The sequence below is a fragment of the Schistocerca piceifrons genome, chromosome X, assembly GCF_021461385.2.
Source record: "Schistocerca piceifrons isolate TAMUIC-IGC-003096 chromosome X, iqSchPice1.1, whole genome shotgun sequence".
Lineage (NCBI taxonomy): Eukaryota > Metazoa > Arthropoda > Insecta > Orthoptera > Acrididae > Schistocerca > Schistocerca piceifrons.
Window position 1 is genome coordinate 836,145,115 of NC_060149.1, and position 18,508 is coordinate 836,163,622.

An 18,508-nucleotide genomic window follows, 5' to 3' on the forward strand; every position below is an offset into this window, starting at 1 on the left:
AGGTACTGGGAGATGAAGGAGCTTGCACAGGATAGAGTAGCACGGAGAGCTGCATCAAACCAGTCTCAGGACTGAAGACAACAACATCATGTAAATGTATATGTAATACACTACTGTCCATTAAAATTGCTACACCTTGAAGATGACGTGCTACAGGCGCGAAATTTAATCAAGAGGAAGAAGATGCTTTGATATGCAAATGATTAGCTTTTCAGAGCATTCACACAAGGATGGCGCCGGTGGCGACACCTACAACTTGCTGACATGAGGAAAGTTTTCAACCGATTTCTCATACACAAACAGCAGTTGACCGGCGTTGCTTGGTGTAACGTTGTTGTGATGCCTCGTGTAAGGAGGAGAAATGCGTAACATCACGTTTCCGACTTTGATAAAGGTCGGATTGTAGCCTATCGCGATTGTGGTTTATCGTATCGCGACATTGTTGCTCGCGTTGGTCGAGATCCAATGACTGTTAGCAGAATATGGAATCGGTGGGTTCAGGAGGGTAATACTGAACGCAGTGCTGGATCCCGACGGCCTCGCATCACTAGCAGTCGAGATGACAAGCATCATATCCGCATGGCTGTAACGGATCGTGCAGCCACGTCTCGATCCCTGAGTCAACAGATTGGGACGTTTGCAAAACAACAACCATCTGCACGAACAGTTCGACTACGTTTGCAGAAGCATGGACTATCAGCTCGGAGACCGTGGTTGTGGTTACCCTTGACGCTGCATCACAGACAGGAGCGCCTGCGATGATGAACTCAACGACTAACCTGGATGCACGAATGGCAAAACGTCATTTTTTCGGATGAATCCAGGCTCTGTTTACAGCATCATGATGGTCGCATCCGTGTTTGGCGAGATCGCGATGAACGCACATTGGAAGCGTGTATTCGTTTTCGCCATACTGGCGTATCACGCGGCGTGATGGTATGGGTGCCATTGGTTACACATCTCAGTCACCTCTTGTTCGCATTGACGACACTTTGAACAGTGGACGTTACGTTTCAGATGTCTTATGTGTTGTGGGTTGGCAGGGGAGCCAACACCGGTTTACTAGAGGAAGTTCGAAAGGCACGCGTTTTAGCCCACGCAGGCTGGCGTGAGGTCTGGAACAGGACAAGGAAATTAGACTTCAGCAAAAACGGACGTAGCTGGTGGAATACTTAACTTTAATCTATAAATAGTGAACATCGCTCTTGACTGTACATGACTCAGTATCAATAGTAACTGGTAATGGCGCCTTGCTAGGTCGTAGCAAATGACGTAGCTGAAGGCTATGCCAACTATCGTCTCGGCAAATGAGAGCGTATTTTGTCAGTGAACAATCGCTAGCCAAGTCGGTTGTGCAACTGGGGCGAGTGCTAGGAAGTCTCTCTAGACCTGCCGTGTGGCGGCGCTCGGTCTGCAATCACTGATAGTGGCGACACGCGGGTCCGACATATACTAACGGACCGCGGCTGATTTAAAGGCTACCACCTAGCAAGTGTGGTGTCTGGCGGTGACACCACATTATGACCCGTGGTTCTACCCTTCATTCGATACCTGCAAAACCCTGCATTTCAGCACGATAATGCACGGCCGCATGTTGCAGGTGATGTACGGGCCTTTCTGGATACAGAAAATGTTCGACTGCTGCCCTGGCCAGCACATTCTCCAGATCTCTCACCAATTGGATACGTCTGGTCAATGGTGGCCGAGCATCTGACTCGTCACAATACGCCAGTCACTACTCTTGATGAATTGTGGTATCGTGTTGAAGCTGCATGGGCAGCTGTACCTATACACGCCATCCAAGCTCTGTTTGACTCAATGCCCATGCGTATCAAGGCCGTTATTACAGCCAGAGGTTGTTGTTCTGGGTACTGATTTCTCAGGATCTATGCACCCAAATTGCGTGAAAATGTAATCACATGTCAGTTCTGGTATAATATATTTGTCCAATGAATACCCGTTTATCATCTGCATTTTTTCTTCGTGTAGCAATTTTAATGGCCAGTAGTGTATATTTTGAAGCAGCTGTCACATAAAATCAGGGCGATATGGAGATCGTTACAGAGATAATACGCAGAAAATCTCGTGAAAAGCATGCCAAAAAGGTGGCAAGCCATAACAGATAATGGCGGCGATTGAAGTAACTATTAGATAATGTGCAATTAGAAATAACATGTTTTTTGTGTAAACATATATTTATAATAGTGTCTTTTATTTCATACAGATAATGGCGTACACTTTTTTTTGGAGCTGACAGTATAAATAACATTTATTCAGTGGTTTATGGAGGAAAGCTCAAAATGAGCAATAAATTATTACCAGCGGCTAATGGTCGTAGATAAGCTACGTGTAGGTGATCATAGTGCATGACCGAGATCCCCACGAATAGCACTTAACTTCCAATAATCTTCCACAGACTCTTTAAACACAGACAGCAGATCTGGAAGACCCCAAACACCGTTATAAAGACGTGGCATTCCACTCCATGTAGTGTATTGCCGCTTTAAGTAATCACGTTCTGCGCTTTTACGTTATATGTGCACTGTGACTTGTTTTCGTACTTCATCATACGCGATACTAACTCTCCGAGCTAGCCTCATGTTTGCAGTTATTTCTTATTTAGAGGAACCATTGTCTTTAAATACGGCTATCAAGCGTTTTTTTGCCGATTAAATGTAACGTAACTCTGCTGTACGAAAGTGGGCAGTTACGTAATATATTCACAAGAGTGAAGACTAATCCAGTGCATGTTTTTCATACGAGAATGGTGAAAAGTTCGCGCTCTGGCAATGGGAAACTGTTTTCTCAGCTCAAACATGCCCCAGGTTTTCGACGTAGTCTCGTTTCAGGTTAACACATTTTCCAACGTTCTTCCATTCAACGCATCTTATCATTGAAGATATGTCAAATATCCATCTGTGACTGCCATACGCTCCCCACTGAACTCCACACATTTGCCAAGAACGAATTTCTATAGATGTAGAGTACAGCTGAATAGGTGGAGGGTCCTAGAAGTACGTTTTAAGTCCTGGTCTCCTATTACGAATTTGTGCATCCACTTGATCCAGGCGGTTTTCGAAGCATTCCCTTGCGATTGTTTCACCCTTTGCAAATCAGTCGATTAGCAGAGCCTCTTGAAGCGCAGGAATCCTGGGCGTAACCTTTCCAGCAGACGATATCGACTTGACCCTTATCAGTATACGCCGCCGGCTTCCACACACTATTTTGACTGCAGGCTCGTTTCTGGAGTGACGTGTTACATCCACAGCTTCAATACGGTACACCAAAGCAGTTTTATTCTTTTTAAAACGGTGAAATCACTAAATTTCCTCTACTTCACGTCTATGGTGACAAATTTTTGTGTCATCAGACTACCGCTTTCGGTCTACAATGACCACCTTCAGATATGCAGCAAAATATGGGAAAAACACAGATGGCGGCCGGTGTGGCCGTGCGGTTCTAGGCGCTTCAGTCTGGATCCGCGTGACCGCTACGGTCGCAGGTTCGAATCCGGCCTCGGGCATGGATGTGTGTGATGTCCTTAGGTTAGCTAGGTTTAAGTTGTTCTAAGTCTAGGGGACTGATGACCACAGATGTTAAGTCCCATAGTGCTCAGAGTCATTTGAACCATTTTTGAAAAACACTGATGCAACTAGCAGATTGTCTACAGCCTAAAACAATAAAACAGACCGTGATGAAAAGTATTCAAAATGCTTGAAATGGCTCTAAGCACTATGGGACTTAACATCAGAGATCATCAACAGCTGATTTTAAGAGGGTAAGGTGGCAACGAACTGATTTGTTTTTGACAAAGTCGGCCCATCATTAGCGGGAATGACTAGGAAATGTCGAAGATACCTCCCATGAAGACTGCTCTGTTGTTTGGCGCTATGCTCTGTCCAATTACAGCTATGTTATTGATTTCTTATTAACAGCATTTGGTATTTGAGTGACTGCGCGTGAATTTTCTTGTTGAGATAGGATATGGATTGGCTATGAGCACTATGGGACTTAACATCTTAGGTCATCAGTCCCCTAGACTTAGAACTACTTGAACCTAACTAACTTAAGGACATCACACACATTCATGCCCGAGGCAGGATTCGAACCTGCGTCCGTAGCAGCAGCGCGGTTCCGGACAGAAGTGCCTAGAACTGCTCGCCCACAGCGGGCGGCTGAAAAGTATTATTGACATACACGTGCATTTGTACGCTTTAACCCATCCTAATATACTGTAGCCATAATGGCATAGTCAAAAGCTAAACACAAAATCAGCGCCAGCATCGTCAAATACACTCCTGGAAATGGAAAAAAGAACACATTGACACCGGTGTGTCAGACCCACCATACTTGCTCCGGACACTGCGAGAGGGCTGTAAAAGCAATGATCACACGCACGGCACAGCGGACACACCAGGAACCGCGGTGTTGGCCGTCGAATGGCGCTAGCTGCGCAGCATTTGTGCACCGCCGCCGTCAGTGTCAGCCAGTTTGCCGTGGCATACGGAGCTCCATCGCAGTCTTTAACACTGGTAGCATGCCGCGACAGTGTGGACGTGAACCGTATGTGCAGTTGACGGACTTTGAGCGAGGGCGTATAGTGGGCATGCGGGAGGCCGGGTGGACGTACCGCCGAATTGCTCAACACGTGGGGCGTGAGGTCTCCACAGTACATCGATGTTGTCGCCAGTGGTCGGCGGAAGGTGCACGTGCCCGTCGACCTGGGACCGGACCGCAGCGACGCACGGATGCACGCCAAGACCGTAGGATCCTACGCAGTGCCGTAGGGGACCGCACCGCCACTTCCCAGCAAATTAGGGACACTGTTGCTCCTGGGGTATCGGCGAGGACCATTCGCAACCGTCTCCATGAAGCTGGGCTACGGTCCCGCACACCGTTAGGCCGTCTTCCGCTCACGCCCCAACATCGTGCAGCCCGCCTCCAGTGGTGTCGCGACAGGCGTGAATGGAGGGATGAATGGAGACGTGTCGTCTTCAGCGATGAGAGTCGCTGCTGCCTTGGTGCCAATGATGGTCGTATGCGTGTTTGGCGCCGTGGAGGTGAGCGCCACAATCAGGACTGCATACGACCGAGGCACACAGGGCCAACACCCGGCATCACGGTGTGGGGAGCGATCTCCTACACTGGCCGTACACCACTGGTGATCGTCGAGGGGACACTGAATAGTGCACGGTACATCCAAACCGTCATCGAACCCATCGTTCTATCATTCCTAGACCGGCAAGGGAACTTGCTGTTCCAACAGGACAATGCACGTCCGCATGTATCCCGTGCCACCCAACGTGCTCTAGAAGGTGTAAGTCAACTACCCTGGCCAGCAAGATCTCCGGATCTGTCCTCCATTGAGCATGTTTGGGACTGGATGAAGCGTCGTCTCACGCGGACTGCACGTCCAGCACGAACGCTGGTCCAACTGAGGTGCCAGGTGGAAATGGCATGGCAAGCCGTTCCACAGGACTACATCCAGCATCTCTACGATCGTCTCCATGGGAGAATAGCAGCCTGCATTGCTGCGAAAGGTGGATATACCCTGTACTAGTGCCGACATTGTGCATGCTCTGTTGCCTGTGTCTATGTGCCTGTGGTTCTGTCAGTGTGATCATGTGATGTATCTGACCACAGGAATGTGTCAATAAAGTTTCCCCTTCCTGGGACAATGAATTCACGGTGTTCTTATTTCAATTTCCAGGAGTGTATATGTAATAAATGGTACACACAAGAGTTATCTTGTCAGCAGCCGGCCGCTGTGACCGAGCGGTTCTAGGCGCTTCAGTCCGGAGCCGCGCCGAGTTATCTTGTCAGCAGTCGGCCGTTGTGGTCGAGCGGTTTTGCTGCTGCGGTCGCAGGTTCGAATCCTGCCTCGGGCATGGATGTGTGTGATGTCCTTAGGTTAGTTAGGTTCAAGTAGTTCTTAGTCTAGGGGACTGATGACCTCAGATGTTAAGTCCCATAGTGCTTGGAGACTTTTATCTTGTCAGCAGCACTACTGTTCAAAACAATACTGCCGTACAGCATCCACAAAATACTTGTGTTGCAAGATCTCCAGATGTCGCTACTGTAGGTGTGCACATATTATTCAGTGATACCTCTACGATGTAAAATGAAGGGGGATGCAATTAGTAACGTCTGTAACGGGCTTTTGAGGTGTAAAAGGTATTACAGTAATAAAAAGCAATGATATAAAACACGACCAAAGTTAGAGTGTTAAAAAGGAAGAAATTATAAGACAGAAATTGTCATGCGCTCAAGTGGCGATATTTTTGATACTGACATAAATAATAAACAGCTCTCCGAGAACACAGAATAGTACAAAAATTGCAAACAAGCAGCTACAGAAGCCCAGTGACTGAAAGCAGACTGCTTCTAATAATTAGCACTCTCTGGACGGCGCTAAGGTGAAAGTGGTTACAGGAACGTCACCGCCAGAAGGCCGCTTGTACAGTGCGACACGCCGTTGCAAGAAAAGAATGATAAAACCCTGTACCAGTGCATGAGCAAGATTAGAGAAGGAACAAGAAACAGTAGAGTTATGCGCACAACGTAAGAAACGGAGTATGAGTATATCTGTAAGGCACTCGACAACAGGTGAAATTATCAGCAAGATATACAGGGTGTTACAAAAAGGTACGGCCAAACTTTCAGGAAATATTCCTCACACACAAATAAAGAAAAGGTGTCATGTGGACATGAGTCCGGAAACGCTTAATTTCCATGTTAGAGTTAATTTTAGTTTCGTCAGTATGTACTGTACTTCTTCGATTCACCGCCAGTTGGCCCAATTGAAGGAAGGTAAAGTTGACTTCAGTGCTTGTGTTGACATGCGACTCATTGCTCTACACTACTAGCATCAAGCACATCAGTACGTAGCATCAACAGGTTAGTGTTCATCACGAACGTGGTTTTGTAGTCAGTGCAATGTTTACAAATGCGGAGATGGCAGATGCCCATTTGATGTATGGTTTAGCACGGGGCAATAGCCGTGGCGCGGTACGTTTGTATCGAGACAGATTTCCAGAACGAAGGTGTCCCGACAGGAAGACGTTCGAAGCAATTGATCGGCGTCTTAGGGAGCACGGAACATTGCAGCCTGTGACTCGCGACTGGGGAAGACCTAGAACGACGAGGACACCTGCAATGGACGAGGCAATTCTTCGTGAAGTTGACGATAACCCTAATGTCAGCGTCAGAGAAGTTGCTGCTGTACAAGGTAACGTTGACCACGTCACTGTATGGAGAGTGCTACGGGAGAACCAGGGCTGCACCAGCGCATCAGGGATTCCATGCGACGGAGGGTGGATGCATGTATCCTCGCTAACGGTGGACGTTTTGAACATTTCCTGTAACAAAGTGTTTGAAGTCACGCTGGTACGTTCTGTTGCTGTGTGTTTCCATTCCATGATTAATGTGATTTGAAGAGAAGTAATAAAATGAGCTCTAACATGGAAAGTAAGCGTTTCCGGACACATGTCCACATAACATATTTTCTTTCTTTGTGTGTGAGGAATGTTTCCTGAAAGTTTGGCCGTATCTTTTTGTAACACCCTGTATAAAACAGAGGCGTTCAGAGATTAAAATAGAACATTGCCAAACAAAGCACAGTAGACATTGGGCATGAAAAAGCTCTGCTAATGAACCACTTTTGTTGGTCTTTTTTTCATAAATTTCAAGCTCTTCTAACAAATTAAGACCACGGCCTTTTTCCATCCTGTGTAGAATGCGCATACTATTCTCAATGTTCCATATAGAATGATCACTTTCAGGTAAATGCTGTCCCAAAGCAGCCTAGAAATTTGCTTTCGCATTTGGTTACAGCCAGCATTCAAGAAATGCGACACTTTAGTTGGACCTTTTCATACTAACTCTTCTACATACACATTAAAACTCTATGAACTACATGCTAGAAAGCACATCCCGTATAGGCTTCTTTCCGTTCCACTCACGTACGGAAAATGATTGCGTAAGTGCGTCTGTGTACGCTGCAGGAGCGATGCGTAGGAGGCTGTAGGATATTCCAGAATACGTCACTTAACACTGGTTCTTGAAACTTGGTAAACACCCTTTCGCGAGATAGCTGGCGTCTGCCTCAACGCGTTTGATATTTCAGGTTTTTCAATATTTCCGAAACGTCAAGCAAACCTGAGGCCATTTGTACAACCTTTCCTCACGTACGCTCAATATCCCTTGCTAGACCTATGTGATAGGGGTCCCACTCCCTTGAGCAGTATTCTAGGATGGGTCGTGCGAGTCTTTTGCAATCAGTCTTCTATATAGGTTGATTACATTTTTCCAGTATCGTAGCCTGGACAGCAAACTACCACCTGCTTTTCCTACGACTAAGCCTGCATGACCATTTTAGCTCAAAGCCCTGTAGATCGTTACAGCCTGGTAATTTATATGAGTCTGAAATTTTTTCAAAATGTGACTGAAAATTTGTGTACCTCCTTGAGATACCTCCTCGTTATAGATATATGCATCATCTGTGGAGAATCTGACGTTACTGTTAATAATGTCTACCAGATTATTAACGTATTACGTGCACTGTAAGGTTCCGAAGGCACCTCCCTGTGGCACACCTGACATCTGTCCGGGATAACACGCAGCGTTATCCCTACCAAGGAATCCTCAATCTTCTCTCTAGTTTGATACTCCCAAATGACCGTAGCTTGTCATACTGAGTTAAATGTTTTTCAGAAGTCGAGAAATACTGCAACTACTTGGTCACGTTGGTCTATATCTGCCGGATATCATGTGAGAAAAGCTCCAGTCGTATTTCACATGACTCATGTTTCCGACATTCGTAGTTGCTGCCATGGAGGAAGTCATTATTTTCAAGATAAATCACTACGTTAGAGCTCAGACTATGTTCTAAGATTCTACAATAGATGATTGACAAAGATATTGCGTGGTAGTTTTGTAGATAATTTCTGTTACCCTTCTTGTTGACTGGTGTGACATGATTTCTTCGAACTACTGCGCACAGTTTTTTGTTCAAAAGTCCTAAGACATAGTGTGGGTAAAAGACGGACTAAATCAAAGGCATATTTTGCATAGTAGATAACAGGGTTTCCACAGGGCTCTAGAGCTTTGTTCAGTATTAGAAATTTTAGCCGTTTCTGAACCTCACTGACATTCTACATATACATCCACATTTATACTCCGCAAGCCACCCAACGGTGTGTGGCGGAGGGCACTTTACGTGCCACTGTCATTACCTCCCTTTCCTGCTCCAGTCGCGTATGGTTCGCGGGAAGAACGACTGCCGGAAAGCCTGCGTGCGCGCTCGAATCTCTCTAATTTTACATTCGTGATCTCCTCGGGAGGTGTAAGTAGGAGGAAGCAATGCATTCGAGACCTCATCCAGACACGCACCCTTTCGAAACCTAGACAGCAAGCTACACCGCGATGCAGAACGCCTGTCTTGCAGAGTCTACCACTTGAGTTTGCTTAACATCTCCGTAACGCTATCACGCTTACCAAATAACCCTGTGACGAAACGCGCCGCTCTTCTTTGGATCTTCTCTATCTCCTCTGTCAACCCGACCTGGTACGGATCCCACACTGATGAGTAATACTCAAGTATAGGTCAAACGAGTGTTTTGTAAGCCACATTAACTCGTACTTTACTCGTACATGGAATGGTTAGAGAGCTAGATACGACCAGTACCATCGTGTAAAAGATATTATAGTCGGTCTTTTTAATACGATTGTGCCGTGAGTTGGTTAATAAACCTTAGATCGTCGGTCGTCGAATACCATAGTATGTACTCTCTTAATAGTTTCAACCAAGTTTCCATCCTGTGCACGTCCTTCAGGCGGATCATCTCCGAGATTGGTGGAGGCACGTCTGAGTTGGTTTTCTCGGGGTTTGTGGAGGCAGAGCGCGCGCCGCGTGTTGTCCATTGTGGGGCGCGGCGACGGCAGAACCGCGGGGAAGCAAAAAGCGGCGAGGGCGTGGGTGCTGCCGGCTCCACATAAATCGCCGGCTGGCGGTCTGGCGAGCCGCCGCGGCACGTGCCGCTCTGCGCCACTGCCGCATCTAGCACGCAGCGCCACTCTCACACATCTGCAAACCAAAACTTTACTCCTCCAAGCTGCTGCTACTTTTGCTCCTTTGCATCACTGACGATGAACTTCGAACGTCAGACCCCAACGAGCTTTCCTCCCCTTCGAGAGAAGCGCGACCCGAAACCGTGTCTGGCCAGTCTAATGTACAGCGCTGTCTATTAAGACAGCATCACAAGTAAGGATGGAAAATAACGGAACCTCACGTTTGTAGTTTATTTTGGGGGTATGTAGGGTGCGAAATTTAGTATCTAGGGCTGCCACGTCTTGTGGTAAAAATGGCTGTAACCTAGGTGGGTATGCAGTCCAACTGAGATTCGATGACAGCCACAGGCACAACAAGCCACGTTATTTATTTTAGCTTTGCACCAGAGTTCATCAATCGTAATGCCTGGCGACTGGCGTACCAGTCAATCCAGGAACCTAATGTATCGAAATATATCACGAAAGCACAGCCATCGAGTGGTTCTAGTGAACTTGTTGAAAGAAAACCTGAGAGGTAGAACGCAGCTAGCAGACTTAACACGTCAGAAGTGTAACGCTTATTGCCCACGTTAAGGAGTATGTGATGGTTTTGCTTAGTAGTGGCATTGCATACCGTTGTTAGTCAGGGCTGGACCTACACTGCTGGCCATTAAAATTGCTACACCACGATGATGACGTGCTACAGACGCGAAATTTAACCGACAAGAAGAAGATGCTGTGATTTGCAAATTATTAGCTTTTCAGAACATTCACACAAGGTTGGGGCCGGTGGCGACGCCTACAACGTGCTGACATGAGGAACGTTTCCAACCGATTTCTCATACACAAACAGCAGTTGACCGGCGTTGCCTGGTGAAACGTTGTTGTGATGCCTCGTGTAAGGAGGAGAAATGCGTACCATCACGTTTCCGACTTTGATAAAGGTCGGATTGTAGCCTATAGCGATTGCGGTTTATCGTATCGCGACATTACTGCTCGCATTGGTCGAAATCCAATGCTGTTAGTAGAATATCGAATCGGTGTGTTCAGGAGGGTAATACGGAACGTCGTGCTGGATCCCAACGGCCTCGTATCACTAGCAGTCGAGATGAAAGGCATCTTATCCGCATGGCTGTAATAGATCGTGCAGCCACTTCTCGATCCCTGAATTAACAGATGGGGACGTTTGCAAGACAACAACCATCTGCACGAACAGTTCGTCGACGTTTGCAGCAGCATGGACTATCAGCTCGGAGACCATGGCAGCGGTTACCCTTGATGCTGCATCACAGACAGGAGCGCCTGCGATGGTTTACTCAACGACGAACCTGGGTGCACGAATGGCAAAAGTCATTTTTTTTCGGATGAATACAGGTTCTGTTTACAGCATCACGATGGTCGCATCCGTGTTTGGCGACATCGCGGTGAACGCACATTGGAAGCGTGACTTCGTCATTGGCATACTGGCGTATCACCCGGCGTGATGGTATGGGGAGCCATTGGTTACACGTCTCGGTCACCTCTTGTTCGCATTGACGGCACTTTGGACAGTGGACGTTATATTTCAGATGTGTTACGACCCGTGGCTTTACCCTTCATTCGATCCCTGCGAAACCCTACACTTCAGCAGGATAATGCACGACCGCATGTTGCGGATCCTGTGCGGGCCTTTCTGGATACAGAAAATGTTCGATTGCTGCCCTGGCCAGCACATTCTCCAGATCTGTCACCAATTGAAAACGTCTGGTCAATGGTGGTCGAGCAACTGGCTCGCCGCAATACGCCAGTCACTACTCTTGATGAATTGTGGTATCGTGTTGAAGCTGCACGGGCAGTTGTACCTGTACACGCCATCCAAGCTCTGTTTGACTCAATGCTCAGGCGTACCAAGGCCGTTGTTACGGCTAGAGGTGGTCGTTCTGGGTACTGATTTCTCAGGATCTATGCACCCAAATTGCGTGAAAATGTAATCACATGTCAGTTCTAGTATAATATATTTGTCCAATGAATACCCATTTATCATCTGCATTACTTCTTGGTGTAACAATTTTAATGGCCAATAGTGTATATTACACTGACGAATGCTATATGCCAGAGCTCTTTCTCCTCGGAATCCCGACTCACGCATATGTCCATATGTGATGCTGTACGCAGAACCGGGGCAAGACGGCGTTGTGCCACTCCTGCGTCCAGCGGTACTGAGCGCTGCACCGTACCCGGCCTCTTCGTGCCACCCCGTCGTGGGAGGTGGTAACAGTGGTTGCCATGCTGTGGTCCAGATGTCGTCGCACCGCCGTTGCGGGTACTTGTCTTGCTCTAATCGAGCCCATTCCCTCACTCAAACCACTCGACTTGGCTGTATGATAATGCACTGCGGAGCAAACAATGTGTCTGTCTTCTTAGGCGCCAGTCACATAAAGCAACTGGCAACTTGTGGCGATCCTAGATGTAACTTTAATGGCTAACTACAGCAATATAGCTGTATACGGGAAGAGATAGATTTGAAACCTACTCCCACCATCCTAATTTTGGTTTACGTTCTTCCCATAATTCACTTAAACAAATGTCGGAACTTCATTCTATCTTAGTTAGAAACAGCTTGAAGTTATCTCACTGCTGGTGGGACTTGGAACTCGTGCAGGCGAGGTGCGACGAGACACATAGCTGTGTGTACATCAGTAGTCTCAGCAGCAGCGTATCAGTCCAGGTAAGAAGGTTGGGCAAGTGTAGTAAACAATGACAGAATAACGAGTTTAAAGAAGGCTTCGCATATTGCAACAACATTTTAACATCCCACACCTGCTATCTGAACTTAGAACTATTAAACGCCGGCAAAAATTCTATGCAATAACGTACTTGGAGTCCAGAAACAAACGTGTGTCTAATAGAAGAGGCGTGCCTGACGACGAGAATTACATTAATAGTGCCGAATTTTCGGCAAAACCTCACATTCTCGTGGGTGTGAGGACAAAGAGCGTGTATAAACCTCTTGATAATAGCCTCCAACAAAAATGATTAGAACAATAATCGAGAAAGTCTGTTGAAAAATTAAAACGTTATTCCGAGACACATACGAAAATACATCTTTCACTTCCTTTACTAACATTTTTTTTTTCAGTTTAGTTGCTAGTGAGCAGCTGGTTAGTAAGCAGGAGATCCCGCCCTCGAATCCCCGTGCTGTACACATTTTCGTTTGTCGCCGCTGATTCCGCTTAACGTCCCGCTGCAGATGACAGCAGTGATCCCATTCAATGTACATATAACGTTGTTTTGACAACTTGCCATGATAAAGAAATTCCTCCCAAACGTACTCCGCGTGTGTAGCCTTGCGAGTTTCATTTTTAGATGCAGGCGAAGAATCTCATAAAACGGCTACAAGACAGCGCGTACATTTACTAACACAATAAACATAGGTAGCTTCTAGAGATGACTGCCTAAAAATTCAATCCATCGTAAAACATCAGTCGAATGTTCAAATGTGTGGGAATTCCTAAGGGACCAAACTGCTGAGGTCATCAGTCCCTAGACTTACACACTACTTAAACTAACTTAAGCTAAGAACAACACACACACCCATGCCAGAGGGAGGACTCGAACCTCCGGCGAGAGGAGTATCGCAATCCGTGACATGGAGCCTCAAACCAAACGGCCACTCCGCGCGGCATCAGTCGACTGTACGAATATTCGGTGATACGGTTCGATACGTGTGTTATACTGCTAAAATATACTGCAGAATGCTGGAATATTTGCAACCTTACAAGCTACATATGGACGCCTATAATTTTCAAACTCGATCTTGTCGAGAACGGTTGAGAGTTGCTTCTCCCTGTTTACATAATTACGTTGGAGTCCTAGTCGTGCCCTAAACACCTGTCAATATGGGTCAAATCGGTGAGGAGAAGTTCGTACTGACCCCCTCATAAGTAGCGTTGCCAGAGAGAAGTCCGAAACATTTATGTGACAATAATAAAAGTATTGTAATTGCGTATTTTTACAAGATGGAATTACATATTATAAGATACTACTCAGAATGGTCGCACGCGGCTTAGTTCTGGTTAGCGTGAACTACTTCCGTTGTAAGCCTGTCTGGGTGTGGACGGGTTGGGCCGCAGACTCTCGTCCACTGAAGACTGGGTGGAATCCAAGACCGCCGCGGACGAGCTTGTGAGTTAGTCTTGTCTGCTGATCTGTCGGACACATTAAGCCAGTCGGCTGCTCAGGCACTTCTAACGCGTCTAAAGCTGTCAGTGGAGCACTCTCAGTGCGTTTGCTCGTACCGTTTTTCATATGAATCGTGCTTGGCTGCCACTGTTACATATGGGAACAGCGGAGTATTTCTGCCCGCTCAAAAACAACTCTGTTATCTCTCTTCGTGCGTGTTCTTCGTCGCTCATATAAAGTGTGGCTCACGCAGCTATTAGCATTTAACGCAGTCCGTATGGTTTCCAAAAATAGTCTTTTAAAGAAAATCTGTATGCAGGACAGACAACTCAGTATTCTTAATTTATTGGAGGCTATCCATCAAAACGCGTGATTTGTACGCTACAATATACGTGTTACGACATGGTGAGTAATGTTGTTGAGCCCTTGTTAAAGCGTGAGAGTCATGCCGCAGAGGAAATGTTAAATTGATGCTAGATATATCTTTCCGTGTGTCACAAGAATTTCGGATCACTATTCAGATAACTGATGTTTGTGTTAAAAGGTGCTGTGCGTAACTGGAGTAAAATTTATCGCTTTTTAACTGCCCAGTGTTTCGCGTTTCACTTCTTCTCCTCTCTCTGGCAGGTTGATATTTATGAGTCGAATTAAATTACCTATCTGTGTCTCGTGGTCCTCTAAATCTGTTCGTTCTTGACGTCAATATATTAGGTTCGCAGCCTGTGTAACTAATTTAGACACAAAGCCCAGCTGTTGGTATGCCACATAGGTCTCTTGGGGAGACCCATATCTTCCCTCAAATGTTCTTTGCGGGCTCACCGCACGTTAGCCAGCAGCTTTTCGTTTGGTAGACTGGTTGTGTATCCTGTTATTTTGGTAGTACTCGTAAAGTTACATTGTAGGGGGCGCCTCGATGGAAGCTCTCCAACATTTTCCGGGATTTTCTTTTCGGATAATGAAAGCCACGTTAGCATATTTCTCTCAGCTAGCTTGGCAGATAAACACTTTACACGTACCACTGGCTGAAAAAGAAGGGGCATCTTACTCTTCAGAGCTGGCCTAGCTCTGTAGTTTTCTTTCACGAGATTCTATTGCCCGGAGTTCATTGTGGTCAATCCGTACAGTAACTGTTGAAAACATTTATAGCTTGCTGAGTGACTGTTCTTACGATACCTCTGCCGTAGACAACAAATGGACTTGCAGTTCAAGAATTTAACTTCTCTCTAGCCACAATAAATGTGAATTATTCTACAGTTTGTTGTACAGTTCCCTCCTTACACACCACGACCCTGTCTACGAATTAATAGCAATTACACTTTTCAATTGTCTTTACATCCACTAACTCACCGATGTAACTAAGGCCGCAAAAACATGAGAGTGAGGAGGCATTTTTCATATGCAGCAGGTACCCGGTTCGAATCACAGTGGTTGCAGAGAAGTACATCACCAGAAGCCGGTCGAAAAGAGGATGGGAGATTGGGACGCACATTTCCCCATGCCAGTCTGGCCTATGAACAAGTGTGTTTCCGGCCGGTGTGGTCGAGCGGTTCTAGGCGCTTCTGTCTGGAGCCGCGCGACCGCTACGGTCGCAGGTTCGAATCCTGCCTCGCGCATGGATGTGTGTGATTTCCTTAGTTTAGTTAGTTTTAAGTAGTTATAAGTTCTATGGGACTGATGACCTCAGCTGTTAAGTCCCATAGTGTTCAGAGCCATTTGAACCATTTTGAACAAGTGTGTTGCGGTCTTCACTCCGAAGATTGGTTTGATGTAGTTCTCCATGCTAGTTTATCCTGCGCATGCCTATTCTTCTCTGTAAACTCCTGCAACCTACATCCACTTGAACCTGCTTGCTCAAGCTTCAATCTCCCTCCACAATTTTAGCCTCCTCCCGCCCCCTCCTCTCTCTCTCTCTCTCTCTCTCTCTCTGACACACAAAGACTTCCCTCCAGTACAAAATAGACGATTCATTGATGCCTCGGGTTGTATCCTTGTGTTACGCGACTTGTGGCCCAAATTTCTTGGCTCCCCAATTCGTTTCATTGCCTGTTCATTAGCTATCCGATCTACTCACCTATTATTCAGCATTCTCCTGTAGCGCCACTTTTCAAATGTTTTTGTCCTCTTCCCGACTCATCTGTTTATTGTTATTGTTTCAATTACAAACAATACTACACTTCAGAAAATACTTTCATATTCTTAACACTGAAATTTATATTCGAAGGTAGAAGATTTATCTGTTTCAGAAACGTTTTTCGTGCTGTCCTAGTCTGCGTTATATTCTGTCCAGTTCTTCAGTCATTAGTTATTTTGCTACCATAATAACACAACTTACCCGCTATTTTTTAGTGTCCCATTTCATAATATTCCATAATTCCCCCAGCATTGCCAGATTTGATTTGACTACATTCCATTACCCTTGCTTTACTTTCCTTTTTGTGCATCCTGTAACCTTTTTCCAAGATCTATCCATACTGATTTTCCGACCCACCAGGTTAGCTAAGGACGCTAACGCGCTGCTTCCTGGACTCAGGTAGGCGCACTTGCCCGGAATCGAATCCGTCCGGCGGATTAACGACGAGGGTCAGTGTGCCAGACGGCATAGATGTGGATTTTAGGCGGTTTTCCACATCGCACTAGGTGAATACCGGGCTGGTCCCCACGTCCCGCCTCAGTTACACGACTCGCAGATATTTGAAAAGGTTTGCACTATTTCATGGCTTGTAGTAGACGAAGACAGCTGGGGTACACTCTTTCCATCCCGGGTGGTACAGGGTGGCTACAGGAAGGACATCCGGCCACCCTCTAACACTAACATCACCAAATCCGTAGTAACAAGGGCGACCCCATGTTGAAGTGGGGCAATGGCCCAAAGAAAATGATGATGATCCATACTGATTTTCCATGTCCTTTGACGATTCTGGAGGAATTAAAATGTCATCCACAACATTTTTAAGTTTTTAATTCTTTCCTCTTAATTTTAATTGCCTTTGCAAATTTATCTTTGTTTCTTTTCACGCCTTGCTTAATATGTACATTCAGTAAGGTCGAGGATAGGCTATAAGTCAGTCGTATTCCCTTCTCACCTGCTGTTTCTTTTCATGTCCATCAGCTCTAACAGTAACTGTGTTCCCACATTTTTCTAGAATGTAAAGCGATTATCACTGTGGTTTGGTTCTACTAGTCATCATTCTGTAAATAATTCTATTCAATATTTTGATACCATGTCTCATGAAACTGATGCTTCAGTAATATTCAGACTTCGAAGTCTGAAGGATTGCTCCTCTCTTTGAGTGCTCTGTTAGTTGTTTGACCGAAGTATATCTCCCATCCCATCTTCATCTACTTCCTCTTCCCCCTCCATTATACTGTCTCAAAGTTCGTATCCTTTGTATAGCCCTTCTATATATTCTTTCCACTTTTAGACCTTTTTTGTTTGCTTTGTACAGCTATACCATCTGATATCTTGATATTCAAACAGCTGCTTCTTTTCCCAAAGGTCTCTTTAATTATGCTATAGTCAGTATCGATGTGTCCCATAGTTATGCGTCTTTCTACAGCTATCCATTTCTTCTCTAGTCATTCCTGCTTCGCCATTTTGAACTTTCGGTCAGTCGAATTTTTTAGACGTCTGTATTATCTTTCGTGCCAACGGCCTTGTCGCAGTGGTAACACTGGTTCCCGTCAGATCGCCAAAGTTAAGCGCTGTTAGGCTGGGCTAGCACTTGGATGGGTCACCGTCTGGGTCTGCCGACTGCTGTTGGCAAGCAGAGTGCACTCAGCCCTTGTGAGGTCAATTGAGAAGCCACTTAATTGATAGTAGCGGAACCGGTCGCGAAAACAGACAACGGTCGTGAGAGCGGTGTGCTGACCACATGCACCTTGGTACCCGAATCCGGTGACGCCTACGGGTTCAGGATGACACGGCGGGAGGTCGGTACCTTTGGGCCTTCGACGCCTGTTTTTGACGGTGTTTATTTTTGTATTATCTTTCGTGGAATTCATTTTCAGATGTTTCTTTATCTCCTCCTTTTGTCACTTAAATTCAGTATTTCTTGCTATCCAAATATTTGTACTGGACTTTGCCTTTCTGCCTACTTCATCCTCTGCGCCTTCGCTATTTAATCTCTCAACGCTAGTCATTCATTTCCCGTGTTTCAGTCAGTTGGTACCTAAAACTGTCTCTGAAAGTCTCAAAATCCCGTAGTTCATTCAACTTATCCAGTTTCCCTTTTATACACTACTGGCCATTAAAATTGCTACATCAAGAAGAAATGCAGATGGTAAAAGGGTATTCATTGGA

At 46.0% G+C, this 18,508-nt stretch overlaps 1 protein-coding gene and 1 pseudogene across 1 annotated transcript in view; both read left to right on the plus strand.

Moving 5' to 3' along the window:
- Positions 1-18,508, plus strand: part of LOC124721306 (neurogenic locus protein delta) — a 1,352,207-nt gene that overhangs the window by 76,904 nt on the left and 1,256,795 nt on the right. The window lies entirely within an intron of this gene.
- Positions 17,853-17,971, plus strand: LOC124723888 (annotated as a pseudogene).